The 25,638-nt window shown below is 42.4% G+C and overlaps 1 long non-coding RNA gene across 1 annotated transcript; it reads left to right on the top strand.

Annotated features, from left to right (window-relative positions):
* Nucleotides 1–24,630, top strand: LOC118018853. The gene is made up of 3 exons (XR_004681505.1): nt 1–31; nt 15,014–15,071; nt 24,619–24,630. It is a non-coding gene; the product is annotated as an uncharacterized LOC118018853 (long non-coding RNA).
* The last annotated feature ends 1,008 nt before the right edge of the window (nt 24,631–25,638 follow it).

Here is a 25,638-nt window from a genome sequence, read left to right as displayed (position 1 = left end):
TGATAAAAGCAAGGAATGATGAGTCTAATGGGTAAGCATGAGCCATTTGGGTAAGCACTGGAACAGTGTCTTGTTGCTCATGGTAGTATAATCTGGGTACACTGGCTGTATTCAAAGCATGAAAGGCTGGGCAGGCAGGGTGTAAAATGGTGCCTAACTGTGGGGAATCCTATGTGATACTATCCTGGAATAGAATATTACACCACAATGAAAATGGTGGGACTGGGCTCCATGCACGAACATGGATAAATTCCAGTCTTTTAATCAGAAAACCAGAAACCATTCTACATATTTTCAGCAGGAAGAGTTGAATACAGGAAATCTGGCCCTACAAAATTATTGGAAGGGATAGGGAAGAAGCAAAACCCAAGGGTGGGGGTGCTCCCAGCAGATCAAGAAGTCACAGGCAGCCACTATTGCTAATGCAGAGCCCATGTAATTCTGCCACCATCATTGCCTGAGGATGATGAAATCTGCCTTTGTCCTCCCATCCACCTCTCATTGGTAATAGAATAGAAACCCTGTTTGCAAGGGATTCTGGGAGTTGTTCTCAGGCCTCCACATCCTGTGACAGAGCTGAGAGCAAAGAAGGGGGTGGGATGATGCTGGGGGTCCAGAGACAAGAGTAACATGATACGTGATAAAACAGCTCCCTGAAGATTACATATAGCATGATCCCATTTTCATACAATGGCGTGTTAGAGCTGGCTTGAACTGGCTTATGAGACCCAAAAATTAAATTTTCAGCAACTTTGTAAGCCAGTTGTTAAACACAGCCAATATTAAAAATTAAATTATATAAATTTACAATAAAATAAATTGTACTAAAGACAATGGTAATAAATATGCTAAACTCATCACCTAGTTATCTTACTGAATTTTACTCTTATCCATGCTTTTGAGGTTATTTATATCTATTCTAGCTGTGTGGTGAAAATCCTATATACTGGTGTGCTACTACAATCTATTTCAAACTCTGTGTTTGGTGGCATCACCTTGGTAGCTTGAAATAGGCCACCAGGAGAGAGCTTATAACTTACATGAAAGAGACTAGCTAATGCTACAAACTAGGGCTTGATCATTCTGTATCAACATACACATCTGGACATGACAAAATGGTGGACAAAATGTTAATAATGTTGAACAGATTAAACTTAAAAGTTGGTATGTCTGTGGCTGTTACATCGTGAATAGCACAAGAATTGAGGAAATAGTCTTCCAATATTTGAAAACTACTGTCTGATTCAACAAAGAAATTGCTCACATGATTGATGAGAAATTTACTCTCTACCATATACTTTTGTCATTTACTTTCTTCTTACTTGTTAATGTAAACAAAAATATCAACCAACATATGTCTTGGAACTACATTGGTTTCTCCATTGCAACCATTGGTTGGCTGCAGTTATGAAGGTGTGGCAAAATTCAACAACAAAAAAATCTGTGTGAATCAACTAACTGTGATTTACAAAGGATGTTATAGGATTTTATGTATTTGATCATTATTTGTAAATTGTGTGCTATATGTCCTTTGTATAAAAAAATGTATAACAAACTTATATAGGGAAACACACATGTGCACCCATACACGCACACACACACATTTGATTTTTGGAGAGGTGGTTGTTAAATATTTACCATCACTCCTCTGCATATACGACAGCGAGGGGATGATGAGCAACATTCCAGATAGCAGTTACCTTTGGGGGAAGATCTAAACATGGATATATACCTAGGCCCCTTCTGCTTGGACTTTCTCCCCTCATTTTCCATCTACCCTGTCATCCAAGTTCAAAGTTGGGGCATCACTGAGGAATCCTCTCCCCAGTTCACATCTCATCACCAACTATTGTTGACTCGTCCTCCTGAATGTGTCATGGTGTTCACGATTCCACGTGCTTGGAGCACGTGGAATCAAGATGTGAACCCAACGAGAAACACCTCTTGCCACTGGTTCCTCACCTCTGACATGCAGGGAGCGGCCTGTGGTGGAGGATGTGTTTGCCAGAGATCATGGAGGACAGAGAGGGAGCCAGAGAGTTCTCTGTTTCACCTGGGTTCTTCAGCAAAGTGGCTGTGGGCATTTATCAATCTAGGGGAAGCCAAGCTCTGCAAAAAAACAGTCGATGGAGGTATGTAATCAATATAGAGGGAACTTGGGGCAGTTCATAAGAAGACACCGAGTTAGGTCCCTGAAAAAAAGAAAGTGACATCCCAGGGTAGGCCCCGCAGAAATAACACAGGAGAGGATAAGCAGAGTCCAGGAAGAGAGATGCTGCCCGGAGTGCTGGGGCTGCTGTAGGGGTGGAGCAAGAGGAAACTGGCACTCAGGGCTTTGCTCTGGCCCCACGGTGGAGAGGGGCCACCTGCCTGTGTCTGGAGGCAGGACATAGGCCCCAGGAACTACACCACCTCCCCACAACACAGCTGCTTCTCAATGGAAACTCCTGGAGGAGAAAGTCAGAAAAGAGGGTGGAGTGTGGAGAGCAGCTGGGGAAGTGGGCTCTGTGAGGTTGGGGACCGCAGTTCCCCTGACGAGAGCAGGAACTCATTCCTGAGGCTGCCCTCGTCAACTCTGTGCATAGGACAGTCATCACCTGTGCTCCAGGCAGACATCCTCTCTGCTTAGATGTGCTTTTCTATAACAATAACACAGCCTCCCCCTGCCTCCCTCTCTTTCGCCCTATGTCTCTCTAGCACACTGCCCTTACTTAGGCTTCAAAGCAGAGAGAGGAGGAGGAGCATGTTGTTGTACCAAGAGTGCCTGGGGCCTTACCCCACTGACATCAGCGTCTTGCTGATTACAGTTCTTAGATGTGGATATACCTAATGCCCAAGTTGACTCCGAGGCGAATGAACATACATCTAATTTAGTTTTCAGTTCACAGGCAGGGTCTAATAGTTCTGCTGTTTTCACCAAGTCTTGCATTTGAAAGCCTGGTCAGTGTTCAACGTGGAGACCCAGACCAGGTGGAACCCACTTTACTCATGTGGTCCAGTCCTGTAGCCTGAGCTGGGCACAACCTGGGAGCCATGTACTCTTTCAGGATGTATGTAGCTCAGCTTCCATCTGAGTGTGTTCTAGGTCTTATACAGACAGATTGCAAAGAAATGAAAGCGTGTTTGTGTCTGGTAATTTGGAAATTCACAACGTAAAGACACTAACTACCCAGTCAAGGCAACCACAAAGTCTGAGGATACAAAAGGGCTTGACTCCACTTAATGAGGGAACACAAATTGAAGATGTGGCTTCATACTTCTCCCAACACAGCAAGAAGCTGGGCAGTCCTGTGCCCAAGGAGAAGCTTCTGAGTTCACTGTGCCGACGACCCTGGAGGATGACTATGCCCAGGGTCAGACCTCAGGGGGCCTCAGTATTAAAGATCCTCTTCCTTTTTGTCCCTTCCATCAGCTGCCGTGTCCTCTGGGGCATTCGCTGGAAATACAGGTCCCAGCTCCAGCCCCAAGAAACCTCTCTGCTTAACAAAAGCCCCTGGCCAGCCCTGGTTCCCTGAGAAAAGGAGGAGGCTGCTATGCTTTGTACACATGCATCCACCTCTCCCCACTAGAACATTCCTTAACAGGAGATCGCCACCTGGGTTTTCAACAGTCTGCAGTCTTACAGAAGTCATTCATTCATTCATTCATACATGCATTCATTCATTCTTCTCACCCCTTCTCAGTTCTGGAGGTGGGGTGGGGCACGCACCCTGTTAGCTGTGGGGAACTCTCCTTTGGAGCAGAGGAGAGCATGCTTTCTTGGATGCCAGCTTCTGTGTTTCCTGTGTTTAAGACTGCCCACTTCCCTGGCATCCCTCAGACATGGACATGGAAGGCCTTATCCCTGTGCAGAGACAGGCACAGTAAGAAGGGGCAGGGCAGAAAGGGGAGGCTGCAGAGCAATGAGGTCTACCAGGAAGCCTGTTAGTGTGGCCCACAGCCAGGCCTCCAGCTGTCCTATTATTTCCTGCTTGTGCTGGCGCTGTTCAGGCTTTGTCTGGTTCTAGTCCTGGAAGGGAAACACTGGCTGATGCTCCAGTCCATTAATCATTTTCAGGCTTTGCGACTAACCACGGAGCTGGATGGAACGTTCTCTTAAGACATGGAAGGGCTCTATGGTTAGATCAAAAGGAGCCCCTCTTCGTAATTTGGCAGCTATGCTGAGAGGCTGCTTGGCCTTGGCTGTGGGTGTGGTCACTCTCATCACATTGCACTGAAATTCTCTGCACTGTTTGCCCAGCTGGTGTCTGTTTCGAGAGCTATTTAGATTCTTCTAAAGAAAGGAAAGCTTTCCATTCTCAGAGAAACCACAGTGATTAAGTACATATAAGAGAAAAGCATTATGATGACTAATCAGAACAAAATCAATGATTCCCTTTTTGCATTATACATGATGACGTTTATAGTCCACTGCTTTTAGCAAGAGTGTGGGTGTGACTTTGGGGTCAGGAAGGAGCTGGGAAGAGCCACCCTGATGCCATTGAGCAGGAGACCTGCTGGTGGGGAGAAGGACTGGAAACATTAATGATGTGATTAGGTGCCCAATCAATATCTGACCCGGGAAATTCTTAACCTTGTAATAGGAGGGAGCCAAGAATTTCTGGTTACCTTCAATGTGGTCATTTGAGACCACCCAACCTAACCTCTCTGTCCTGGGGGACACTTTCCACAAAACCTGACTCGAAGCCTGAAGAATGTCATGTTCCCCCTAAATTTCTACCCAGCCAAGAAAGCGGAAAGACACCTTTGTGTGAATGTTATCAGTGACAGGATGCTCACCACCTCATGAAACTGTTCCAGTTCTTGAATGGCTTTAATCATTTGAAAGGTCTCGCTCACATTTGGTTGAAAATTGTGTCTCTGTCACTTTTCTCTATCAGTCTTGGCACAGCTTTGGGGACTATATGGTAAAATCTAGCGGGCTTCGCACTGGTTCTTGCAGCATTTAAAGATGACACGGTGTTTGTGCTGTCTGTCTCTTGTCTGAATGTCCTCACTAATTCAAAGAACACTGTTCGCCACTCTGCCACTTCCTGCAGGTGTCCACCAGTTCTGACGGAGGAGGCGGGCATAGGTTGTTCATATTTGGGTATCTGTTGACCCCTTTGCTCATGACACTATACTTCTATTGGTTCATCCATCCTAAGACCTTGTTCACTTTTTTTGGCAGCTGTGTCACACTGTTGGCTCATGTTTACCTTAAAGTCTGAAGAGCAATCGACCTCCTATTCATTTAAGTTTCCACGTACCAGAGGGTTTGGAAAGAAGCAGAAGCAAAAATGTTGACCTCGTCACTACTGACTTGTTTTGCTTTTATCAGGGCCTTTGAACGTGACATTTGATACTAGAGTTTTAGGCAAGTGGATATGTTATGTTGATAGGCAACTTTGCATGTTTTTTGTACTTAATGTGATAGGATCACATCAAGTTCATGTACTCCTCTGGGAATGGTGGCTGGAGCTTTGTTAGACTGTGTGTACAGACCACAGCGACATGAGCTGTTCAACAGGCTGAAGGTGTTAATGTCAGTAAGGAGCCGGCCCTGCCCCATTTCGAAGTTTGAGAGCATTTGTGGGCAATCTTTACAGGGCCCTGGGATAATCTTCTGACCTCCTGTAAATAGCCTTTGTGTGTCTGGTGCCTGGGTTAGATTCGGGGTAAGCAAAGTGGCACCAGACACAGTCCCAGCCTTCAGCGTCCAGGACAGCCTTTGGGGTAACTACTCCTGTGCTTTATCCAGAGCAGGCCTTCCAAAACTGTTTGTTGGGTGGGCACATTAATTCAAAAGTATGTTTGTTTTGTTTTCCTGAACCAATAGACAGATAGTGCCTAAGAGGTTATCTACTTTGAGTAGACGGAGCTTGTCCAAAAATCTGTCTTCATCTGTCATTGTTGGGGCAGTTGGCAATCTGGTGATGAGCATGGACTGGACAGGGTGCCTGACTGAGCCATGGGAGTCCTGGCCATTGGGAAACAGGAGCAGTTTCGGTCTTCGCCTCCCATGCTGAGTCGTTAGCCTAAATCCCAGGAGCCTAGGCAACTTGCTCCTTCTGTGGATTTCCTTAGGGCTTTTGCCTAATATTAAACACTGGACATTTACAGATTTTATTTATAACCTGTTAACTTTCCCCCGTGAGTACATCTTGCCTCCCTGCCTAGTTTGTCTGATCACTGGTATCCTCCACAGACTTCAGTATGGCATTTTGCCCGTCAAAAGGCCTAGGTAAATAAATGTGGAATTCAACTGTGAAAATCTGAGAGGAGCCGACTTCTCCCTCAGAAGAAAGGGCAAGAGAAAAAACCCAGACTTTTAGGAAATTCATGCTCTGCGCCAGGCACTGTGCTGGGAACTTTATATTTGTTATTTTCCATAATCTCCATAAGACTTTCAAGTATTAGTATCCTCATTTTGCAGAACAGAAAACTACATCTCAGAGAAGTTAAGGAGCCTATCAAAGTTGATATGAAGAAGAAGAAGAGATCAGGTAGGATTTGAACTCAGGATTCTCTTTTGGCAGGAGCAGCAATGCTGTGGAGCCTGTCTGCTTTCTGTGAAGGCTCAGAGGGGCTGGAAGCAAAGACATGGTGTGTGGCCGTTAAGTTGATATACAGCCACCTTTGAGTTATCAACCAGAACCATCTTACTGCTGGAGATAGGAAAAGGCCAGGCCTGAAAGAACAAAGAAGCAAAAAAATAAGAAAAGAAGGTGTGGGGGGGCACTGGGTGGCTCAGTCAGTTAAGCACCTGCCTTTGGCTCAGGTCATGACCTCAGGGTCCAGGGATCAAGCCCCACATTGGGCTCCCTGCTTGGCAGGGAGTCTGCTTCTCCCTCTGCCCCTCCGCCCCACTTGTGCTCTCTCTCTCTCACTCTCTCAAATAAATAAGTAGTCTTAAAAAGAAGGTGGGAGTATGAAGAAGGAGGGAGGAAAATTGCAGATTAAAATTCCCTATGCAGGAAGAACCTCACATCTATTCAGTAGAGCAAAGTGTTCATCAATGAAGTAATTTGTAAACCCATGAGAAGGCATACCAATGGCATGAGTTTATCTTAGCCCTTTTCTCCCCAAAGGAGGAAGGAGTATTCTTCGCTATGGGAGACAAGGACTTTTAATAGTGTTGGGGAGCTTTGAATAGGTGGATCGTGTTTGGAAACTATTAGTCACTAGGTTAGCACTAGGCTGTACTGTAGCAATAAATAAGTCTCGAGGTCTCAATGGCTTACACATAGAGATTTCTTTCTTGCTTGTGACAGTTCCAGTGTGAGTTGGGCGAGCCTTCAGGGCAGCTGCCCCCCATGCAAGGACTTAGTGATACAGGTCGCTTCCACCTTGGGAAGCCACCATTTCAGCACGGGGCTTCCTGGTCAAGCACCAGTGTTTAAATGCTTCAGCATGGAACGTCACAGATCACTTCCACTCACAACCCATTGGCCAGAACTAGTCTGATGGCACTACCCAACATGATGTGCCCCACTTGGTTGGAAAGTGTGGGGGGATGCTTAGGTATGTATGGATTACTCAGTGTCTCTGACACATTTCCCTTACTTTCTTCTGCTCAAAACCCACTTGAAGGCAGTTTATTGGTCTTGAGAAAAAAAATATAGACTCCTGAATATATTATGTTCAGCCCCTTGCCTCGTCCACCATGTTCCAGTCACATTAGACATTTTTCACGTCTTTTAGTTCAACATGCCTTCTCTTGCCTACTCTCTTGATCTTCTGCCTCCCTGATAAACTCTCCTCCTTCTGTTTTTCTCTGGATAACTCCTATGATTATTTATGTTGAGACTTAGATAGTGCCTCCTGTAGAAACCTTTCCTGAAGCTCTAAGTTGGGGTTAGAGCTTCTTTGAGCATCCATATCATCCTTTATTTCCCCCATCACATTACACTGTGGAAATTCACTATTTATTAGTCTATAATCTATCAGATCGTGGGTTCTCTGATGCTTGGGACCATTGTAAGAGCCCCTAGCTACCACGGCCAGGACAAAGAAGATGCCTGCTTAGTGGACTCTGGTTGGAGGAGGGAAAGGATTCTTCTAAGGCACAATGTATATGATGATACTATTGCAGATTTGATTCTAATGTTAATCTGGAAAAGCAAATGTGCTAAAGAGCTAAGAAATTTTTGAAAAAGAGTAATAGGGGAGATTTGTACTTTCCTTAATGTGAAAATGAATTTAATTCATAGTAATTAAAAGAATGAGATGTGGGGCACCTGGGTGGTGCAGTCGGTTAAGCGTCTGACTCTTGATTTTGGCTCAGGTCATGATCTCATGGGTTGTGGGATCGAGCCCCATGCCGGGCTCCATCCTCAGTAGGGAGTCTGCTTGAGATTTTATCTCCCTTTCCCTCTGCCCCTCTCGTTGCTCATGCTCTCTGTCAAATCAATCAATCAATCAATCAATCCTTTAAAAAAAAAAAAAGAGTGAGATTCCTGCCCAGCATTCAGCCAAGAGATTAGCAGAATAAAATAAAGAGTTGATATTGCACACTTGAGTCCAAATTCTGTAGGCAAGCCAGGCCAGCTGGAAACTCAGCCAGGGTTTTTATTTGCAGAATCAAGGCATAATTGCTTCTTCTTTTGAAAACCTCAGTCTTGGCTCTCAAAGCCTTCAACTGTATATGGAAAACTGGTATATGCTAAAGGAGTCATTTTAAATCAGTGACAAGAGGATGAATTAGTGAATAAATTATATTTTACAACTGGCTGTTATTTGGTAAAATTGAAAAACAATAAAACGAAGATTTAAGAAGTTAAAAAATTTTTTAAAAGTTATATTCCTTGCTTGTACCACATACAAAAGTAAATTTGAAATGATTATAGATCTGAACATAAGAAAAATCTTTAAACTACTAGTAAAAACATAGGAAATATTTTCATTATGTTGGAGTGGGCAAGGCCTTTTAAATAATGACATGTGACCTGGGAGTCATACTGTTTTAGAATGATACATTTGATAGCATTGAAAGAAAAACTCTCTTATATAGCAAAAAGCAATAAAATCCCAATTAAAAAAATATCAAGGTGGGGAAAATATTCACTATATATAGTTACAAAAAATTAACATAAGAAGTGCCTAAGTGCCTACAAAATCAGTAAGAAGCAATGAACAATCCAGTTTAAAATAGCAAAGGATATGAAAAAGCAATTCACAGGAGAAAAAGTATAAATAGCTTATAAATAGAAGAGGTGCTTAATCTCACTGATAATAAAATTAATACAAGTTAGAATGACTAAAAAACATTTCCTCCAGATTACAAGCATTAAGAGAATTAACAGTAGTCAGTATTGATGGTGGTATAATATTTTAGAGAAAAATTTGACAATATCTACTAGAAGAAAGAAGTGCCTATGTTGTGACCTTATAATTCTACTGCTTCATCTACCAGGGATTGGTTAAGTGACTTCTAGAATGTTATTCAGTGTTTAAAGGAGTGAGGTATATTTACTGTGTATTCTGACATAAAAAAATCTGTAATAGAAATTTAGATTTAAAAAGTGACTTATAGGGACACCTGAGTGGCTCAGTCGGTTAAGCATCCGATTCTTGATATCGGCTCAGGTCATGATCTTGGGATTGTAAGATCGAGCTCCATGTCAGGCTCCATGCTGGGTGTGAAGCTTGCTAAAGATTCTCTCTCTCCTTCTCCCTCTTCCCCTCCCCCACTAAAAAATAAAAAAGAAGTGACTTACAGAATAGTTTGCAATACATGATCTCATTTTGTTAAAAACATGTGTGTATGTTTCATGTATGCCAGGAAAGCAGCCTGGAAAAACGCACAGCAAGCTCTTAGTGGAGGTAATAGCTAAAGAGTATGATTTGGAGAACTTCATTTCTTATTTTCCACATTTTAGTAGTATTATTTTTAAAATAAGGGTGATACTTGTTTATGTTACTTTAAAACAGAGATGAAAAAGACACTGCTTCGTTGATCTTACCAAAGCTCTGACTAGTTAGATGGGATCTTAGATACAGGCAAATGCATGGGGTGTCATGTCATTCATTCATCCCTTCATTCATTCATCATGGATTTTGGTGGATACCTTTGCTGTGTGAGGTTCTTTTTTTCTACATGGCTCTCTCTCATCTGTGTAATATCCTTTCTCATTTTACTCCAAAAAATGAATAGTTTGGAAAACAGTTAAGAACCTAGAGCAAAGTGTGCTTGTGAGGGACCCTTTTGCACGTCTGGCAGTGGGCACCACGATGGCTGACAACCAAGCCTTGATCAGTTGTTTGCTTGGATGTCTAAGAAAGCCCCTTTCTAATCCAGTCCGAAAGACTCACGTTGGAAGAGAGGATATTTTTATTGGAAAAAAAAAAGTCCCCTCTGTATTCATATTGTGGGTTGATAATGTGTTGGCTGTCTCTACTTCAGAGCTGTCAATCTCATTGCTCCGTAAGCTCTTGGCAGCACTCAAGTCACGTACTCCAAAGATAGTTGGATACAACTAAAATGAAGGGTTACTCTTTGAACTTTGTCCTGTCATGGCATTCAAATGCCATGTGAATGTTGGTTTACTGAATGCAAAACCAGAATGTTATGATAAGTACCCATTATCTTGGGTTGTAATAGGAGACTTTGTAGGCATGGCAAATGTGTCATTGAATACATTTTTGCTTTTGCTCTTATTTTTGGCCTGTGCTGAATTGTATTGCCTTCTGTTATTCACTTAATACCAAGGTGAAGCATGTTTTGGCTACTAAGTCCTAAATTCAGATGTATGAAATACAAGGATTTTCTGAAAGGGTTTTGGATAGACTTAAACATATAAAACAGATAAATTATGATTATTCATATCACAAGATGACACAGCAATAAAAATATTCAATGCAGGATCTTTAAAGACTAATTTTCATCATTCAGATAAAATATGGTGTAGTCAAATTTTATGCCACTTTAAGAGCAGAATCTATAATGAAGTCAGGCATAGTATATTTTACAATCAAAATATCCCAAGTCTCTCAAATTCAATTTGGCTTCTAGTAAGTACAAATGGGAAGCACTCTTATTCCTTCTTCTCTCTCTATCCTTTTGTCTTGCATTTTACTCAGTTGTAGTCTCAGACAAGTGGACTCCTGCTCCTAGTGCACAAGCAGAGCTGCTCTGCAGTCAGAGGTGTCCATCAGCTGGAGGGCGGGTGAGGTTGTAAGAAGTTGAAGGAGTTTTGGCTTTAAAGTACAAATGAAGTGCAGAATTTATGCAATTTGTCCAGCTAATTCTAGCAAAACTCCAGAGGATAGAATAGCAGCAGTGGGCTGTAAGAAGGTACCCAATGGGATAGAATTTATAATTTAAAACAATTCTGGTTCCATTTATTGAAGAGACTGTCTTTTTTCCATTGAAAGAGCCAAGATGCCCTTCAACAGATGAATGGATAAAGAAGATGTGGTCCATATATACAATGGAATATTACTCAGCCATCAGAAAGGATGAATACCCAACTTTTACATCAACATGGATGGGACTGGAGGAGATTATGCTAAGTGAAATAAGTCAGGCAGAAAAAGTCAATTATCACATGGTTTCACTTATTTGTGGAACATAAGGAATAGCATGGAGGACATTCGGAGAAGGAAGGGAAAAATGAAGGGGGGAGAAATCGGAGGGAGAGATGAACCATGAGAGAGTATGGACTCTGAGAAACAAACAGGGTTTTAGAGGGGAGGGGGTGGGGGGATTGGTTAGCCCAGTGATGGGTATTAAGGAGGGCACATACTGCATGGAGCACTGGGTGTTATACGAAAACAATGGATCGTGGATCACTACATCAAAAACTAATGATGTACTGTATGGTGACTAACATAACATAATAAAATTAAAACACACACACACACACACACAACACAAAAAACAATTCTGGTTTTCTAAATTCACCTTATTGGGGGCACTTGGGTGGCTCAGTTGTTAAGCGTCTGCCTTCGGCTCAGGTCATGATCCCAGGGTCCTGGGATCGAGCCCCACATCGGGCTCCCTGCTCCACGGGAAGACTGCTTCTCCCTCTCCCACTCCTCCTGCTTTGTTCCCTCTCTCACTGTCTTTCTCTCTCTCACAAATAAATAAATAAAATCTTTAAAAAAATGAATTCATCTTATTGGTTAAATAGGTAGAATTCCCTGAAAATTGTGGTTATTTTCTTAGGTTCAGTGACTGCACAAACACAATATCAATATCTTACTTGCTATACAGTTTTCTTTCTTTAAAAAGGAAACAACAACAACAACAAAAACTAAGGATGTGAATTCGAGAAAGATGAGAAAAGATTTCACATGATTTTGCAAATCATTGTATCTTGTGCCTGTGCTCATCTTTTTCTTTACATCCAACTCATTGACTTATTTTTATCCAAATGCAAGGCTAGTGTTTTCAGGCTTGTGCCAGACCCAGCTTATGGACCCACCCAGATCCACCCACTGCACTCTGCACATCTGCCTAGCCTGGCTTGGACTGCTCCTGCTACTGCGACCACAACTGCTTTAGGGCAAGCTGCTCTCCATGCAGCCCTGACTGGCAAGAAGAGGCTGATGCACTTGAAGAGGCTGGGGGCTATGTCTTGAAAGTGTAGAGAAATGAAAACCCCATGGGGCTAACTTTGCCCAGTGGGAGGCTGCTGATAGGAAGAGGCTGATCTCAGCAACTGTTCTGAGATGTCATAGTCCCTACAACCTTCCCGAAGACAACCCAACCAGGCTGTTAGGAAGCTTTGGCCAACTTGATGCCCTGCCCCTCTGCATTTAGGCTCCCTCTCCCCTGCCTCGTTGCTCCCCTCACCCCAACCCTGCTTCTCTAGGACCACACTTTGCAGTGAAGTGTTAGCACTTAAGTGTATGCTCTGGGATCTCTTGTTTAGAGAACTTGGGCCAAAAGATTTGGAACTTGTATTGACCCCAGGAAGCAGACCCTCTTGTGGGCTTTGTCTGTGGTAAGCACATGGCGACAACATCTGGCATCTGGTAGCATCACAGCTACCAAAGCTTTTATCTGTAGCTAATGAGGATAAGGAGGAAGTGGAGGTAAAGTGTGGAGATATCAACTCACTGTGAGACTTGATCCATTTTGGGGCAATGAAAATTATAAGGATCATGATGTGGGATAATCACTTTGGAAGGCACTGGAAACTTTGCAAAAAGAAAGGAATGGATGGAAGACAGCTAATTGCTATCTTGCAGCTCTCTCTGAAAGCCAGGGTATTCCTGTGGTAGCTTTAAGGGGGTTCTCATCTCCTAAAGCAGCAAGACAGAAGGTTCTAAAAGTCAGGATCTGATAAGAAGGGTGGAGGAAATGCAAAAGACTAATTGTATAGTCTTAAAGTCCCTTCAGTGTCAAAGAAAATTCCCTGATGGAGAAAGAGGAGACCTTGAGAATGTGGATGGTGACATTTGCTTGTTGAGACTGAGAATTTTGGATCCCAATGGCCTGAAGCTTCTTGGCTGGCAGAGGCTGCAGAGATCAGCCTCCCCTTCCCAGAGGATTATGCTGTGACCTCACAGAGAAGATGCTCCACAGCTAAGCATTGTTTTCCTTGGGATCTCTTCCCATCATTCCTCCTTCTCTCCTGACTAATAACCAGAGTCGGGTCTGAGCACAACTTTGGTGAGGACATGTACTCCCTGCTCCAGGAGAAATCAGTCTGTGTGTCAGAAGACTTATAGGAATTGGCAAATGTGTCAGCAAAGACATGTAGAAGTGGATCTCAAGGGTATTAGGTTGTCACCATCACTGGAGCTGGTCTTAGTAGTCTGTTGCAGTGACTCCTTGACAGTAGGCAGGATGGCCTACAATTGATAGGACAGAGATGCTGGATTATGTTTGGCATAATTTGAAGGCAAGAGTCAGGCTCAAGGAGTTAGGAATGTTAAAATGGATTTACTATGTAAAACCTGAGTACCCTCCACTTAACTATGTTTCTTGAAAGAGACTGGAGGACACTTCCTTCTGAAGGCAATGGGAACACCTAAATTAAGGGCTCACTGGCATCGGTGAGAGGTCGGTGTCTGTCTTCTGTAGGCTGGGGCTAATGATGATAAACACTGCCGTGGAACTGGGCTTCTTAATGTCAATGGGGGTAATGAGATTCCAGAGCACCTTGTAACCACCAGAGGCAAAGGTGGCCATAATTATCATAATTGGAAGCACTGCAGAGTAGCACTTAGGGTGCCTTAACCTTCAGAGATTTATAGCAATGTCTAATAAATAATGTTCCTCAGCAGGAGACAGACGGACAGCTGACTAGGGTATTGTTAAAATTGAATAATAATAATATTAATAATAATAAAGCTGGAGAACACAAGGTCACTGAAATGGGAAATTATGGCCTCTCACTCAGTTTCCAAATGTAAGTCTGTTTTTGCTTCTAGACTCCATAGATTCTAGGGAGCCTGGGGCCTCCTTGAAGAAGGACACTACTGCTGTTTCCCACAAGTTTACATGAAAAGTTACTATTCTAATCCTCCCCTTCAAGGGATCTGTAGATATTTCCCCAAGTCACTAGTGCCAGAGAATGGGGACTAGCCAGAGTGAGCTGACACTCATAATAGGGAATTTGGAATGCCACATATTGGTTCTACAGTTAGATTAGCAGGTTTAGGAGACCAGGTGACAAATGAAGTTTTACCCCAAGTCCATTTTGCAATGGGCCCATCGGGTCCACAAGATTATCCTGTGGTTATTTCTCAGGTCCCACCACGGGATAGATAATATTTAGTAGTTGGCAGAACTCCCCAGTAGGTCTCCTGACTTGTCGAGTAAGGGACATCATGGGAGGAAAGGCCAAGTAAGACCATCTGACACTGTTCTTCCCTCATTATCCAAGAGAGTAAATCAGAAATAATATCACATCCCAGGAGGAACTATAGATATTATTGTCACCATCAAAGACATAAAGGTTGCAAGGTGGTTGTCCTATAATATCACCATTAAATTTATCCATTGTGTAATTATCAGATGAATTATGGCAGAGGTAATCAGGCCACCACAAACTGATTCAGGTGATAATCTCTTTTGAAGCTGTTATACTGGACATGCTGTATTCGCTGGTGAAGATCGACACGTGTTCTCAAACTTGGTATGTGACTATTGATCTGGCAAATGCTTCCTTCTCAATCCCCATCAACAGGGAAAATCTATAGTGGTTGCCTTTATATGACAAGAATAGCTGTATATATTTAGTGTCAACATGTCCGCAGGGACCCTGTCATCTAGCCATTGCTCGAACATCACTCTGGTCCACCTACTAATGATATCATGCTACCTGGGCTTGCCGATTAGGAAGTGGAAAGTATCATAAGTACCCTAAAACATTGGTTCTTTTTAAAAAAATTTTATTATGTTATGTTAATCACATATATTACATCATTAGTTTTTGATGTAGTGTTCCATGATTCATTGTTTGCATATAACACCCAGTGCTCCATTCAGTACGTGCCCTCTTTAATACCCCTCACCAGGCTAACCCATCCCCCACCCTCTCCCCTCTAGAACCCTCAGTTTGTTTCTCAGAGTCCATAGTCTCTCATGGTTTGTCTCCCCCTCTGATTTCCCCCCTTTCATTTTACCCTTCCTACTATCTTCTTCTTTTTTTAAGCATATAATGTATTATTTGTTTCAGAGGTACAGGTCTGTGATTCAACAGTCTTAAACAATTCACAGCGCTCACCATAGCACATACCCTTCCCAATGTCTATCACTCAGCCACCCCATCCCTCCCACCCCCCACCACTCCATTGGTTCTTAGGGGATTTTAACCCTCAGGGGACATTTGAGAATGTCTACAGACGTTTTTGGTTGTCACAAGTGGAGGATTGTAATCAACTGGTATTTAGTGGGTAGACTCCAAGGATGCTTTTGCATGTTCTAAAATACTTAGGAGACCTCCCCACCCTCCCAATTCTCCACCAAAAAATTGTCACATGGCCCCAAATTTCTGTAGTGCCAAGACTGAGAAACACTGCCCTAGTAAGATACCTGTGTACCAGAAGTAGGAGATGAGCCTTGTGAAAATTCAAGGGTCTGTCACATCAATGAGGTTTCCAAGAATTCAGTAGTCTAGGGGCCTACCAGACATCCTTTTTTTTTTTAAGTTAAAGGGTAAATGTTACATATTAGGCACTCAAAATTATTTGCTGAATGAAAGTGAAACAAAAGGCAGAGAGGGAACCAGAGTTCCCTGTGTAAATAGAAGGGTGCTTGAAAGAGGTAGCTTCCCAGAGGAAGGCAGGAGTTTGCTATGGCAAGGGGCCAGGAGAGGGGTGCAGGTGGAGCAGGGAGAGGCTGTGGTTGATATGTTTTACATGCTTCTATGTAGATACCTGCCCACAGAAGGTGGGGGACAAACAGCTCTAATCAAGGGAGCAACAAGGTGTGGTTTGTATTCTAGAAAGATCACTTCAGGGCTGGTTCAAGAGGTTGTCCTGGACTTTCTCTGGTTCAGAGAATGTAGAGGTCAGAATCAGGTAGACCAGGCTGGTCTCTTTTTGGAACTGTCCAGTTGAGAAACTATGAACACTTGTACTGGGACAGAATAGAAATTGAATCAAAGAAGAAAGACGTTCCAGAAAGATTTGGGAGGAAAACCTTTCAGGACTTGGTGACTGAATTGGGAATGTTGGGTGGAGGAAGGGGGAGGAGTACAAGGAAACTCAAGGGTTTAAGTCTTTGGATAAGTGTGGAATACAGGAGTGTAAGCCAGTTTTTAGTGGTAGATCATGAGTTTTCTTTGGGTATTTGCAATTTAAAGATGTGTGGCATACAAGAGGAGGTGTTCAGTTGTCAAGGGGAAAAATGAGGGAATTCTCGGCTGAGGATGGATGCTTGGAAATTGCTTGAAGCCTCAACACAGGTTGAGAAAGGCTTTCTAACCTGCGTTGACATTGCTGATAAATGATAGAGTGAAGGTTCATGGCATGTCTGGTTCTAAGGCCTAGCCCACCATTTCCTAACTTACTTTTTTTCAAAATTTTAGATTTCCAAGGTGAGACTTTACTTTAAAACACATATGCATGGCAATTTATCAAAATTATCAGTACATTTCCACTTTGACCCAACTATCCCACTTCTGCAGGAATTGACTTTACAGTCAGACCTGGACAAGTATAAAATAACAGGTGCACAATGTTATTCACTGGGGTCTTGTTTCAAAGAGTGAAAGACTAGAGGGGAAACGGCTAAACAAACTATAGTGTATCCATATAAAGCCCTACTGTGGAGTCGTATAAAACAGTAAGGAAGCGCTCAGTGAATTGATTCAGAGAGATCTTTGGAATACGTTGCTAAGTTAAGCAACAGCAACAGCACAAAACCAAGGTGCTAGACAGCGTGTATGGTTTGCTCTCTTTTGTGTAAGAAAGAGTGAAAATAAGTGTATATATTTGTGTTTGCTTGTATTTGTGTAAAGAAACACAAAGGATATAAGATACTAATCAAAGTAGGGTGACTTATAAGGACAGTGAAGAATGGAATAGAAGGATTCAGAGTAGGAATGAATCTTCTCAGTGGGTATTTTTTATTAAAAAAGATTTTATTTATTTGAGAGAGAGAGGGGGGGGAAAAGGGGGGAGAGAGAGAATGAGCAGAGGGAGGGGCAGAGGGAGAGGGAGAAGCAGACTCCCTGCTGGGCAGGGACGCCCCCCCCCCCCCGACTCAGACTCAGGGCTCAATCCCAAAACCCTGGGATCATGATCTGAGCTGAAGGCAGATGCTTAATTAACTGAGCCACCCAGTCACCCCTCTCAGTGGGTATTTTTTAGATTTGAAGCATGTGAATGTATTACCTGTTCAAAATAATTAAAACATCGAAAATGTAGTATACTTACCCTTTAGCATCTATCTTGATTTAAAACTTATTTCTGTCCCAGAAAGATGTATTTAGTTTATGGATTTACAATATTCCTGTACTTAGGAATCCATCCATCCATCCATCCATCCATCCATCCATCCATCCATCCACCCACCCATCCATCCATCCATCATTCATCTATGTGTCATTCAACATTCATCTGTGTGTCAGGTGTTGGGCTAGCTGTGAGGGAAATAATTGAAATAACAGACGTAGTTTTTGCTCTCACTCTAGGTATAAAGACAGAGATTAGACAGATCACCCCATAAGTACACTAAAACAGCAACCATGCTATAAAAAATGTGAAAAAAGGATGTTAAGTTATTCTGGGATGGGGTAGTTGAGGACATGTCAGGGAAGGCTTTCCTGAGGAAGTGGCTTCTGAACTTGAGGAAATGTAGGAGGTAAGGGGTGGGCAGAGGGAGCAAAAGCAGAAGAAATACTATTTGGAAAGTCTCTGTGGCAAGAAAGAGTACAGTGTTTGAAGAACTCAAAGAAGGCAGTGCTGCTGCTGTGTCAGGGGCTGAGGACATGGGTGGACATGTTAGAGAGGGAGGGGGTGCAGACATGTAGGATCTTGGGGGAGCATATTAAGGATGAGGGTCTTTGTAATTAAAGCAGAACTGGAATCCACTGTAGAGGTTGAGACTACAGTGGGCAACATGATCCCATTTAGGTCTTGAGAAGATCAGTGGCTGCTCTTTGGAGGATGATGGAGTTGAATTGGACAGTTGGAGTGCTATTGCTGGAGAGTAGGCAAAAAACGACCTTCATTTGGACCAGGGTGGAAGTTAGGGTTAAGTAGATAGATTCAAGAGAAAGTGAAGCCAAGTGGTCTTGATGATGGGTTGTATAAGGGTGAAGGAGAAAAGTTGTCCAAATGGGTAGGTTTCTGGTGATTGTGCAGATGGGCTGCCATTTCCTGAAAGAAAACATTAGGGCAGGGTGTTCATTGGGGGACACATTGAACATGGGAATTCTTGGAGTTCCTGGTAGGTGACTAATGATCTGGAAAGGCAGTACACAGATTATGTCACAATTACATTTTTAGAGGACTACAGACTTGGTTAACAATACCAGTAAAATGTTGCTCACTTAGGAGTCTGACGTTCTTTATTTTTCTACATACGACATTAGTTTTTGACAAAGTATTTCTCCACACATCTCCTTCTAAAAAACACATACCATGTATTTTTGGGGCATGGTTTTATTAGATCCTTTCTCTGCCTATTCTTGAAGAGGAAGATTGTTGCTTCCCCCTGATGAGCCCATTGCAGTCTGCTTTCTCAGTTGGTATTTTGAACATTCAATAATGAAGTTGTCTTTTTTCTTCTGGTTCTCCCTGTGAGGGCTTAGCTATTAATCTTCCCTTGTGTTTCATTTTCCATTTGTTTTTTTAAAGAGATGCCCTATCATTGTTGTTCTCATCACTGGTTCTGTATTTACAGGGACCCCTTTTCTTTATTTTCTTTCGGCCTTCAACAGAATGATTTTGGTAACTTGAGACTACCTTGGGGAATACAGCCATTGTACATTCAGTCCTGTAGTGTGGCAACACTGCTGCTGATGTTTTCACAGGCCCTGAGTGTGGTGGTGCTGGGGGTTTTGTCTTCCCAATTTTTAAAATATAACACTGATGCTGTTTCTGGTATCCATAGAAGGAGCAGTGGGATCATTGGGACTTTCCCAAGGGAAACACTTTTCTGTATAAAAAGGAGAAGATGAGAAATTCCTTTATGTTCCAGAAACTGGTATACAATTGATTAGTTAAAAAAATGCTATTTGTTTCTGCATAACTTATCTGACCATAGAACCACATTCAGCAAGAGGCACTGTGACCTCCTTGGGGAAATGGAGCAAACTGAACACCTGCCAAATTTTGTGGCCTGAAGGCAACTCTAGTGACTGACATCTGACAGATCTACTATGACAGCTTGTTTTGAAAATGTGTTTGCTTTAGCAGTGCAAGGCCCATTTTTCAGCTAATCTTTTCAATGTCTCTGAATGGGGTGGTGGACAACCAAACTCTCATGTTATTGGTAGGGACATATAGAAAGATGACAGACCTTCATCAAGGGAGCAATGTCAAGAAGATGAAGAATGCAACTTTAGTGAGGCTCAGGCAGAGTTTCTAACTGTTGGCCTTCAGGTGTATCTTGTAGGCACTATGGCAGCCATGGGTATGGCCTCAGGTCTCCAATGGTAAGGCTGGAAATTAACCTACAGCCCCAGCTGTTGTGCTCTGAAATCCATCGCTGGATGGCACTGAGGCCATCCTTCCCATGACTGAGCAGGGTGGGATAGAGAGGCAGGTCCATTTCTGGGAGCGATGGGATGCTTCTGACTGTGGCTCCAGCCCTCCCCAGTAGCATTGCCCAATCTTCTGTAGAACTGCTCTACAGTTCAGAAGGCATCCCCTTGAATTTCCTTCCTCCCCTTGGGTCAGACCTGCATCATGATCCAGCATCTCCTGTAGCCTCCTGTGGCTCATTCCCATGTCCTCTCATAAGGCAGCTGTCTTAATAAATGACTTGTATATGTCATCCTCTCTTGGTTTTTGCTTTTCAGAAGACCCAGACTAATACAGGCCCCCGCTCAAAAAAAAATCCTCCTTAGAAGAGAGACATGCAACTCCCACTTGCCCACATTTCTTACTGTCTTGTATCCCACCTGATTCACACATAGGTGTTATGTGTCTGGCCCCTGCAGGTGTTTGATTTTACTTCCCAGGTCTTATATCTCATTTATCAATTTATCTATCTATTTATTTATTTATTTAATTATGCTCAATTAGCCAACATATAGTACACCATTAGTTTTCGATGTAGTGTTCAGCAATTCATTAGTTTTGTATAACACCCAGTGCTCATCATATCATGTGCGCTCCTTAATGCCCATCACTTTGTTATCCCAACCCCCTACCCCCTTCCCCTCTAAAACCCTCAGTTTGTTTCCCAGAGTCCAGAGTCTCTCATAGTTTGTCTCCCTCTCTTAATTCTTCCTATTCGATTTTCCCTCCCTTCCCCTATTGTCCTCTGCACTATTCCTTATATTCCACATATGAGTGAAACCATATGATAATTGTCTTTCTCTGTTTGACTTATTTCACTTAGCATAATCCCCTCCAGTTCCATCCATGTTGATGCAAACGATGGGTATTCATCCTTTCTGATGGCTGAGTAATATTCCATTGTATATATGAACCACATCTTCTTTATCCATTCATCTGTTAAAGGACATCTTGGTTCCTTCCACAGTTTGGCTATTGTAGACATTGCTGCTATGAACATTGGGGTGCATGTGCCCCTTCTTTTCACTACATGTATCTTTGGGGTAAATACCAGGTCTTATATCCTCTTATATAGAATAGTGGAGTTAAAGAAATAGGGGAGGTCTGACCAATTAGGAAAATATAACACCTTTGGGATTATGGGGTTAAACTATTTGATGTCTTGAAAGTTACCAAACTTGGATGTCATGACAACTTAATTTATGAATGACTCATCTAACTTGTATTTTCAGCAGCTAATTTAAATTTTCTCTATTTTAACTTAACCGGAGCATTCATAGAGTTTTCTTAAAATTAGAAAGTTGTGAATTAAAGATACACTTTGCTTCTCATTAATTTGCATAATTGTTGAATGGCTAAATTCTCTCCAGTATTTGAGAAGTCTTGGGTTATGTTTACTAGTCCCCACTCTTCCCCTGGGGAAGAGGTGCCTTCAACAGTTCTCCTTTAGTACCTGGTGCACTTGTAGTAGATATTGTCCCATGATTTCAGTAAATAACTTTTTGAAGAGTTTCCAAACAATAAAATAGTTTCCAAGCTGCTATTATTAACATTTCCAATAATTACTTTTTAAAAATATTTTATATTTTTAATTACCATATAATGTATTTGTTCAGGGGTACAGGTCTGTGATTCATCAGTCTTACACAATTCACAGTGCTCACCATAGCACATACCCTCCCCAATGTCCATCACCCAGTTACCCCATCCCTCCCACCCCTCTCCACTCCAGCAACCTTCACTTTGTTTCCTGAGATTAAGAGTCTCTTATGGTTTGTCTCCCTCTCTGGTTTCATCTTGTTTCATTTTCCCCTCCCTTCCCCTATGATCCTCTGTCTTGTTTCCCAAATTCTTCATATCAGTGAGATCATATGATAATTGTCTTTCTCTGATTGACTTGTTTCACTTAGCACAATACCCTCTAGTTCCAACCATGTCATTGCGAATGGCAAGATTTCATTTTTTTGATAGCTGCATAATATTCCATTGTATATATATATCACATCTTCTTTGTCCATTCTTCTGTCGATGGACATCTTGGTTCTCTCCATAGTTTGGCTATTGTGGACATTGCTGCAATAAACATTGGGGTGCATGTGCCCTTTTGGATCACTACATTTGTATCTTTGGGGTAAATACCCAGTAGTGCAATAGGGTAGCTCTATTTTCAACTTTTTGAGGAACCTCCATACTGTTTTCCAGAGTGGCTGCACCAGCTTGCATTCCCACCAACAGTGTAGGAGGGTTCCCGTTTCCCCACATCTTCGCTAACATCTGTCGTTTCCTGACTTGTTAATTTTAGCCATTCTGACTGGTGTGAGGGGGCATCCCATTGAGGTTTTGATTTGTATTTCCCTGATGCTATTATTTTATAAAATAATTTTCTCTACTTTTTCTTTCCTTTCTAAAGTAACTCATTGCCTCAATTGCTGTCCTTATTTTCTGTTTTTATGGAATCTGAGCTTTTTGGTGGTGGTGATTGTTAGCCAAAGATATGACCATATTTCTTTCAAGTTGGGAGAACACATGGTAAGATAGAATGTATTTTTGCCACCATAGAAAGTTTTTGTTGCCTTCCAGAAATAACATGGATAAAGTCGGGGCCAACTACCTAATTGTTGGGGTCCTGTGCCCTGCTTGTTGAAAAAGGTAGGCAAAAAGAGCTGTTAAAGGCACTAAAATATGAAGCTTTTCCCTTCCTTTCATGATTCTTCTCTGCTCACTTGTACTCTTCATTGTCCCATGGGACTTCACTTATAAAACACAAGTTCAAAGGTGAAATTGTTAAGAATTGCAAGACATTGACAGCAGTTCATTAAACCAAACATGGGAGGCCTTCTGAGGGCACTCTCGTGAAGCTGGCCCTGGGAACAACTGACCAGTGACTCAATAAGCAAGCTGGATACTAGAGGGAACATTTCCTCTCTTCTCTCTAGAGTCTATCAGGTGGAGGTGTGCACAGAGATCAGGGTTGTTGCTGGAGTCAGGGCTCCAAAGTGGAATGGAAGGCACAAGGCTTTGTGTCTGGTGTGCAAGGACCTGAGCAAGGTTTCTTCTCCTATTTTTGTCCTTGGTTCACCTGCACAATGGCTTCATCATACTGTCTTCCTTAGTGGAGAGAAGGGTGATGATTACTGTTCATGGTGGGCAATTTTATTTTGACTTTCCATTTTAAACATTTTACATCATTGTATTTACTGAGTGACTGCTCTATGCTGATTTCTGGTTAGGTGTCATTACTATTCTCCCTGTCCTCATGGTGAAGACTGTCAAATATAGAAGCGCTATGAAGGAAAGCTGAATAGAGAAAGTGGTTGGGTGTGGTGGGGCAGGGGCTCTACAGTTATCAACAGGGTGGTTAGGGAAGTCCTCACCCAGAAGGTGGCATTTGAATGAAGAACTGCAGGAGAGAAAGGAGGCAGCTGAGCTGCCTTCAGGGAAGAGTGTCTGGGAGGGTCATAGCCAGGGCAAGGAATCTGCAGTGGGAGCAGAAAATGTCATCCTTCATTGACCTTGCATGAAATTTTGGTGCAGTTTTAGCTTGTGCAGAGCCACATGAAAGTATCCTTTCCCCCCTTTTAGGTAGAAAAATAGCTTCCTTGTCAATTCAGTTACAAATAAATGAAAAAGAGTTTCTATGCCTTGACTGGATGTGGACACATCTCCCTCAGAAGAGGCACAGCTGGACTCTGATGTGGACTAACTTCTACAGAGAGACCTTTCTTATTAAAGGACATCTCTTATTAATGGCTGAGTTCAAAGCAAACTTTAAAAAATCCAATCGATTTCTCATTTATTACATTTTGTTTTGTGAAAGATTTTCTGTCAGTGATTTCAGAATGAAGGTGCCAATAGTAAAATAATTGGTTTATAAATGGAAAGTTAATCAGGCATTCCCCTTTACACTGTCCCCTCCAAGGTCAGGGATATGACTGAAATGCAAAGAAAACACATTTGTACAGTAGGTAGATGATAGGTCTATGTGAAGGGTTGTCAGTCTTGAAACTCCCACCCAGAGGCAAGTGTTGAAGCAAATGGCTTTGTGAGCTTCAGAGGAACAGGACACAGTTGTACCTGGACACAGAAGAATGGTATCTGCAGTTACATTAATTGGGATAGCAATTATGAAAGCCTCAAGTTTCAGAGCCCACACTAATCCCCAGGAATACTTTTCCCCTGGTGGATATAATATTGCTGTTTTCCAGGTGCATTCCTCAGATGAATTACATTTCTCAGGCTCACATTGTATAGGTCACTATCAGGAGCAGGATTTGGGGGTTGCCAGAAGGTTCTTTGGTTTTGTCCAGGCAACTCGCTGCCTTCCTGTAGTGTCAGTGAACTTGGTAGAAGGGAGGATCAAAGCCGATTTAACGTTTGTCTGGAAGTATGAGCTCTGTGTCCTGGTTTCAGTGAAACACAAGGCAGGAATACAGAGGCCGGCTTCCTGGAACTATTCCTGTTTACATGATGATAATGTATTTCTTTAAGATGTTGACTCAAACAGCTGCATCCTGGGTCTGCTGTGTTGAATGGCTGCTTTGGAATTTCATGGCCTTCTGTTGAACATAGACTATGTTTTCCTGGAAAACAGAATATGAAAATAGTTGGCAATTCTTCCATAAGCTGAGCTGAATTCCAAGAACAGCATGTAGGTAATCCTACCTGATTCACCTTCAGAGCTCTACTTTGAATTTCTGTTGGTGGCAACAAAGCCGTCATGAAAAACAGCATACTTCACCTTTGTAAATGAAGACTTCCATTAAGAAAGGCAGACAGGTTTAAAAAAGTTGTTGTTTAAGGTTTTTGTCTGATCCTTACCTGAATGAGAAACCCTTCAATGTAACAAAAATATCTACTGTCAAGCCATTGTTGGTTTATATGACATATTCCAAAATCCTTGTAGGAAATTCGGATGGCATTTGATAGGGTCAGCGTGACAGAGGTTTATTCCATAAGTAAGTTCATCTTAACCTGTGACATTTCTGTATTCCCATTGGGGTTGACTCTTGAAGCCTTTAGATAAGTAAGAATTGGCACATGTCAGACACTGCAGGTCTTGCAAGCTTAACATGTCATTTCTCTCTTTCTCTACCATCTTTACTGAAAATGCTAAGTTATTAAGTTCATTGCTATTGCCTGAAATGGTATTGTTATTTCCTGTCTGAAGAGCTGTAAGGGTGGGTCTCTAGGACACTGTGCCTAAGAGTTAATGATTCTACCGCTGATGTTTCCCAGAATATTTCATTCTTTCTTTTCTGTTAGGCAAAGATCCAGGGGGGTTAGGTCTGAAAAGCAACACAAAACATGCACCACTCCCTCCTTGGACCCTTTCTGCGAGTAAGTCATTTTTTTTTTCCCTCTAGAAACCGCTGCCACTTTTGGACAATGTCTCATGGATGTTTGGTGACACAGGGGATGGGGAGGGGACTGGACAGGAATGTACTGGAGCTCTTTGCTATTGCATTCCTGCTTGCTTGGCCAGAATTGATTAGGGAGTAGGCAGAGAAC

Source organism: Mirounga leonina, unplaced genomic scaffold, assembly GCF_011800145.1.
Source record: "Mirounga leonina isolate KUSES-001 unplaced genomic scaffold, KU_Mleo_1.0 Mir_172, whole genome shotgun sequence".
Taxonomy (NCBI): Eukaryota; Metazoa; Chordata; class Mammalia; order Carnivora; family Phocidae; genus Mirounga; species Mirounga leonina.
The sequence above is the reverse complement of the archived record's forward strand: the minus strand, read 5'-3'. Positions and strand labels throughout refer to the sequence as shown.